Below are 7,317 nucleotides of genomic sequence, written 5' to 3'. Positions count from 1 at the left end.
CATCCCTCAGTAGTGGTAACTGAACGGTGGTATAGGCAAACAGCAGAGTATTATTCAGCACTAAAAAGAAATGATCTATCAAGTCATGAAAAGACATGGAAGAACCATAAATGCATATTTCTAAGTGAAAGAAGCCAATCTGAAAAGACTATATACTCTGATTCCAACTATATGAAATTTTAGAAAAGGCAAAGCTGCAGAGACAATAAAAAGATCAGTGGTTGTCTGGGATTAGTAGAGATGAAGGGATGAACAGTGAGAGCACAGAGGATTTTTAGGGAAACAAAACTACTCTGTGTGATTACATTATGGTGGAATCATGTTGTGGTAGATATGTGTGTGTGTATGTGTGGTAGTCGCTTAGTCATGTCTGACTCTTTGAGACCCCATGGACTGTAGCCCACCAGGCTCCTCTGTTCATGGGGATTCTCCAGGAAAGGAGTGGGTTGCCATTTCCTTCTCCATATGGTGGATATATGTCATTCTAAATTCATCAAACACCATAGAGTGTACACAGTTCAATGAACCCTAATGGAATCTATGGACTCTGATTGGTAATGATGCATCAATGTAAGTTTATCAATGGTAATAAATGTACCACTCTGTGGAGGACACAGGGCTTCCCAGGTGGTGCTAGTGGTAAAGAATTTGCCTGCCAAAGCAGGAGATGCAAGAGAGGTGAGTTTGATCTCGGGATTGGGAAGATCCCCTGGAGTAGGAAGTGGCAACCCACTCTTACCCACTCCAGTATTCTTGCCTGGAAAATTCCATGCACAGAGGAGCATCACAGGCTACAGTCCATGGGGCCACAAAGACTTGGACACGACTGAGTAACTGAGCACATGGAAAGCACAGGGCATGTGTGGAAGCATTTGTAACTTCTGCGCAATTCCGCTATGAACCTAAAGCTTTTACAAAAAATGAAGTCTATCCTTTAAAAATGAGGGACAAAGAGAAAGTAAGGATAACACTTAGATTTTTGGCCGAAGAAACTGGGGCAATGGTGGTGATAGTACTGTGCTGGGGACACTGGAGGAGAGGAGGGTATTTGTGGCTCAAGCAAGAGTTCCACTTTGTAAATTACTCTACAAATATTAACCCTTTAAAGACCAAGAACCCATGTCATAAACATGTGATACCAAATTTACTACTTTCGTGTGTCCAGACTTGCAAATAACATTTCTCCTTCTATTTTTGTGCATATACTTGAGCTGCTTTAAACTTTTCTATATATCTACTCATACAGATAAATTTGGATAGGATAAAATTGGGCTTAACTGCCCAAGGTGGGCTCACATTAAGAAAGAAACCCAGAAAGAAAGAAAAAAGTCAGAGGTGAGGTTTTTAGCTCCATACTAGTGTGGATAGCCACGATCCCTGCACCAAACCTCAGGCTAAATCTTAAAAGATGATATGCCCATAGAAGTTTCCAGATAGATAAAAGGGCCTAAAAGCAGAGGACACTTATTGTCCCTTTTCTGATTGGGACCCAGAGAGTTGAAGGTCTCAATTGTCTCAAGTACCCAGCAGGGGCAGAACCAGGAAAGTAAGCCACAAATAACCTAGCAGAGGGGCATGGAAGTGTCCCCATCATTTATCATCATCCTGAAGTGGCTGGTTGAATGAAATGGTTCCCATGTGCCAGAGAAGGGCAAAGGGGGAGAGGGGCAGAGAGAAGGGAATGAGAACTGAGTTCAGAGAGACCAGTCAGGACTAGAGGTGGGTGAGCTGGGAGAGAAAGCAGCCATGGGCCAGATAGATGCTCAGATCTCAGATAGGATGCTCACTCAGCATGAATGAGTGACGTGGATGTCCCTCTCACTACCCTGCGTGGGCATTATATAAATACCCAGGAGATAGAGCTAGGGTTTCATGAAGAGGAGAGAAAACATTTAATTACCTGCAACTTATATCAAGCCTCCTGGACTAATAGGAGGTGTGAAATAACAAAGTCCAGTTAGAGAAAAACAAAGTTACATTTTAACACCCCTCCCTGATTACAGGGAAGCCTCACATATGTTGTATATAAACACTGGCATCACTGACTTAATGGACATGAATTTGAGCAAACTACGGGAGATAGTGAAGGACAGGGGAATTTGGTGTGCTACAGGCCACGGGGGTCGCAAAAAGTCAGACATGACTTAGTGACTGAACAACAACAACAAACATTTTCAGTCTTCACCAGAAGACTTGGGTCTATTTGACTGCCAAGGAGTGTGAGAAGTCCCTCTGCTCAAATTATTCAAGATTCAAATTCAAAGCAAGATGTTTCTATTGCTCTTTTTCAGGCTTTTAGCTCACTTTATTTAAGGCATATCTTGAGAATTGCAAGGTAAATTTTTTTTAAGTTATAATCTGAACCAAGTATGTTCCTGTGTGAATTAAGATTTCCTTGATACCCTGCAATCACAGTAAAATGTAGCTCTTAGCTGGATGCTGAAGTGTGTGTAAGACGCACTGTCATCTAACTGCTGGCTGAAGTATTTATGTTCATTAAAGCAAGTTCATACTTTTCATCAACTGACTGTCTAATAATCCATATGTACTTAAACTTTTAACATTATTTATATGTTTAAGTACATATTTATATTAAATTATTTATTATAATTAAATATTTACATATAATATTTAATATTATTTATGTATTTTATAGATTTGAATGGTTTGAAAACATAATTTCAAAAAAAGCACTATTGTGGAAAATGTTTACAGGCTACTATTCTATATCATGGCCTTCCCAGGTGGCTCAGTGGTAAAGAATCAGTCTCCTGCAGGAGATGCAGGAGACTCGGGTTCAACCCCTGGGTTGGGAAGATCCCCTGGAGGAGGAACTGGTACCCAACTCCAGTACTCTTGCCTAGAGAATCCCAAGGACAGAACAATCTGGCAGGCACCAGTCCATAGGATTACAAAGATTCAGACATGAATGAGCAAGTGAGTAATTTTATATGATAAAAAAATCATTCATTTTAAGTATAATAATTTGGCAATATAAACTATGTGTGTATATCTATATCTATATCTATCTTATCATCAATATATACTAGCTTAATACTACTAATAATAACTATTTCCTTTTATATTCTGAAAGAACACTTAACATGACATCTACCCTCCTAATAAATTTTAAGTATATGAAACATTACTGTTGACTGTAGGTATGATGTTATAAAGTAGATCTCTAGAGTTTATTCATCTTATGTAACTAAAACCTATGCCTACTGATGAATAAACCACTATTTCCCCCTTCCCCTAGGCCTTGGCAACCACCATCTCAGTCTATGATTTTTTGAATTTGACTTTTAGGTATCTCATAATAGTAGAATTATCGGTACTTGTCTTTCTTTGCCTTGTTTCTTTTACTTAGCACTAGGTCCTCAAGATCTATCCATGTTCTCAGATGTTAAAGAATTTCCTTCACTTCAGAGGCTGAGTGGTATTCCATCCTGTGTGTATACCACATTATCCTTTTCCATTCATCAGGAATGACATTTAGGTGCTTTCCACATCTTTGGTATTGCAATGAGCATGTAATTACCAATATCTCTTTGAGATCCTGTATTTAATTCTTTTGGATAAATACCCAGAAGTGGAATTGATGGGTCACATGGTACTTCTATTTTTAATTTTTTGTGGGACCTCCATACTGAATAACTATTTTTTTGATTGCTGCTCTGTGTGACAAAGTGTTAAGAATTTACATTTATTATCTCTTTTGATCTTTCAACTCTTTGAAGCAGATCTCATTGTTACCTCCATTATAACTTTGTAGAAACTGAGACTTAAGTAATCTTACCCCAAGTCAGACAGGTAAGAATTTGTGGAGATACCTGATTTCAAAGCCTGAATCCTTAATCACTAGTGAGATTTTTCAATGGTTTCTAAAAACCCAGTAAGTCAACAACAGAAAAGTATAAATCCCTTGTGATATTGAGCCACTTTAGAAACTACTGGAACTCTATTGACAACTGTGAGTTATATTTTAGGAACACAGTTTCTTGCTTTCTAGTCTCCTGGCAGTGGTGATCTGACAGAGGTTGCTGTAGGACAAAATAATCCCACACCTGGACATCGGGCAGAATTAACTTTTTCTATCGAATGAAAATCCTTTCCATTCTATGGAATGAAAATTCTTTATCACTCACTGGCATGCTAAAAGATTTTGAGATATCAGAAATAAACTGAGCTCCACCTTTAGGACACTAGTGAGGCCAATAGAGCACAGTTGGAAGAGAAAAACAGGATGTTACCAGAAACAGGCCAGCTCAGGGGAATCACTTGTGTCAAATTCCACATTCTTCATGTGGGGCCATCGACCCACATGAAGGGCCCACAGACCTTGGGGGCCTCAAACCCATGGTATGGCTCTATCAGTGCCCTCGTCCACAACTGTGTGCCTCCAAGTATAACCCACAGGTCTCAGATTCTCAGGACAAGCAGCCTTGAACAAATCCTGACACGTGGAAGCTGCGTGGCAAGTAAAGGAATACCAGGCAATGCTGTGGGCAATGGTGGGCTTTGGATTCAGATAATTCAGAGCAAGTGACTCTGAACTCTTCTTTCATCTATCAGCTGAACATAGCATTGCCTATTACTGTGAATACAATTCTCCTATATGTGAATGAGTTCTATTCTTAGACGGCATTTGTAAGTCCAGTTTGTTTGTAATTCCAGGAAACTTAGTCTAGGTACCCAGCTGAGACAATTGGCTATATACCACTGCTTTCATGCTTGCTTCTGTATATCCTAGGCTTGAAATCAAGATACTGTATTTCTGTACTCTAAACAGTACTGTACATAAAGTACATAAAACACAACCACTTGTTGAGCATGCACACGCGTGACAATGTACCCCAGAAACATGAACTAACTTACATGATTGAATGTGTGAATGCATGTTCACATGTCTGAAAGTTCACTACTTAAAGATTCATATGTAGGGGACTTACTGTATTAAATAGGATATAATATGCAATTTGCTTTTCCTTGAGTCTCCCTCCCTCGCTCTCCCTCACCCTCTTCCTCTCAATTCCAGATTCATATATCTATCTTCCTACTTGATAAACCACTTAGCTAAGAGGCATCTCAAGGGCAACATGATTATAAGAGAACTTCTAGTCTCCTCCCCAAATTACCCTGTCTTCATGAACTTCACGGTATATCCATCAATGGTAACCCATACCAAAAATCCTGGAATAATTCCTACCTCTTCTTTACTCTGACAGCCAATGCCATAACCCCCAAGAAAATTCTGTCCACTTCATGAGCAAACTCTATCCAGAATATGCCCACTGCTACCTGCAGGCCACCATCACCTCTCTCCTGGGCATACTAAAGACAACAGCCTCTTAATAGGTTTCCCTGCTCTCCCCTTCCCAACTTCAGTCTATTTCAACATGGTGTTTAGAGTCACACTCTGAAAACCTAGGTCAGATCACAGCCTTCCTTTACTAAAACCTTGCAATGATTCCCACTTCATGCTCTGAATGACCTGCAGGGTCCTATGGTGCCTGCAGAGCCCTCCCTGCTCACCTGCTCCACTCCAGGCTGACCAGAGGTCCCCAGGCACACCCCACCCTAGGGCCTCTCCTCTACCTACAGACTCTACCTGGAAATTTCTTCCCGAGCTATCACTAGGCCAACTTCCATCACCTGTAAGTCTTCAATCCAACATCACCTTCTCAGTGGGCCCCACCCTCGACCATCCTACCTCATCTGCTAATTCTACCCCTGGACTCCTAATATATATTACTTGGTTCTACACTTTGCTTTCCACACTTGCCACCCTTTATGCATTTATCCTATTATGCATTTATCCTATTTTCCTTATTGGCTTATGCTGCTGCTAGAATTGAGAGAGTCAATTCTTAGGTAGGCTGATAAGAAGTCTAGGGTCTCCCAGGAGGAGAGGGGTCTGGAGTTCTCAAGGAGGAGAAAAGAGGCTCCCTGGTGGCTTTTGTCTCAGCTCCCTAGATATTCCTCTTGTGGAATCTGTGGGAACGAACCAGAAGGATTGGCCCTAGTAGCTTGAGGACAAAAATCACTTTTTCCTCGCTGGTCGACCCTCCACCACCTCTTTTGCTCTCATGTATACTGGCGTGCTGACACTCAGAAGGGACATCTTGGTTGTTGTTCATCTCTTTATAACTCACCAAGTCTATTTCAGTCAGGACAGTACTCAGAAATGTGCACAGGCTTATGGAAGATGGATGCTTCCCCTAGGAGTCCTAGCTTGGGAAACATTCCAGAAAACTACTCTGCTCCACCCCGGGTGGCATCAGAGGAAAAGGACAAGTCAAACAAAGGTGGTGGTATGGAACCAGAAATCAATTTGGGATGCCATCAGGTCAACCCCTGGTGCATCTCCACCCCACCTCGGGGTAGAACCAGGAGGGATGAGTAAGGTGTCTGGGACACCTTACTCATTGATAAGGGACAAACTAAGTCCAACCAGGGAAGGAAAGCTTGGGTGGAAAGTGTCTACACCCCCATCTAGAGCAGGGAGGGACACCTCTGGTGGGAAGAAGCCATGGCTGTGGATGCCGCTATTTTCCCCTCTTACAGATGGGAACTAGCAGCTCCAGAACCACTCCTTTAAAATGTATTTTAAAAACTGGGGCAAGTTTGAGCCCCAGAGTTTAAAAAAAGACACACCTGATCTTCTTCTGTGATACTGAATGGCCACGGTATCCTTTGGAAGATGGCAGACAATGGCCGGTTGAAGGGTCTCTCTTTTTTTTTTTCTTGAAGGGTCTGTTAATTACGATACTGTTTTACAACTAGACTGGTTCTGTAGAATACCAGGGAAATGGGTAGTGCCATATGTGTTGCTCTTTAGCTCTCTGTGAGACATGCCAGATGTGTATCCTAAGGGTATAGATTTGGGTGTTAAACCTTCAACTCCCTCCAATCCTTGTACTTTACCCCTGAATCTGAGGCTTCCAATTGAACTGGATGAGAATCAGAGCACCTTTCCAGGAAACGTTGCCTCGGTCTCAGTAGGATTTCAAACAGTTCCAATTGTGGTCCAGACTATCTAGAGGATCCAGAAAAGTACCTAGAAGCTTTTATGTGACTAACTTTATTTTATGACCTTACTTAGAGAGATGTAATATATCTCTCGAGAAGGATGCTGACTCCTGACTCAGAAACTTGAGTTTTAGGGAAGCTCCTACTTTTGGAGTTTTAGCTCCTACAGTTTAAACATGAGACAAAGGGAAACAGGCAACATGAAATAGCCCTCCTTCCTCTTGGGAGCCAAGCAGTTCCCATAACAGAGTCACTTTGCAGGATGTATAATCTTAAAGGACTCAA

The sequence above is a fragment of the Muntiacus reevesi genome, chromosome 17 (genome assembly GCF_963930625.1).
Source record: "Muntiacus reevesi chromosome 17, mMunRee1.1, whole genome shotgun sequence".
NCBI classification, from domain to species: domain Eukaryota; kingdom Metazoa; phylum Chordata; class Mammalia; order Artiodactyla; family Cervidae; genus Muntiacus; species Muntiacus reevesi.
This window is presented reverse-complemented; position numbering follows the sequence as displayed.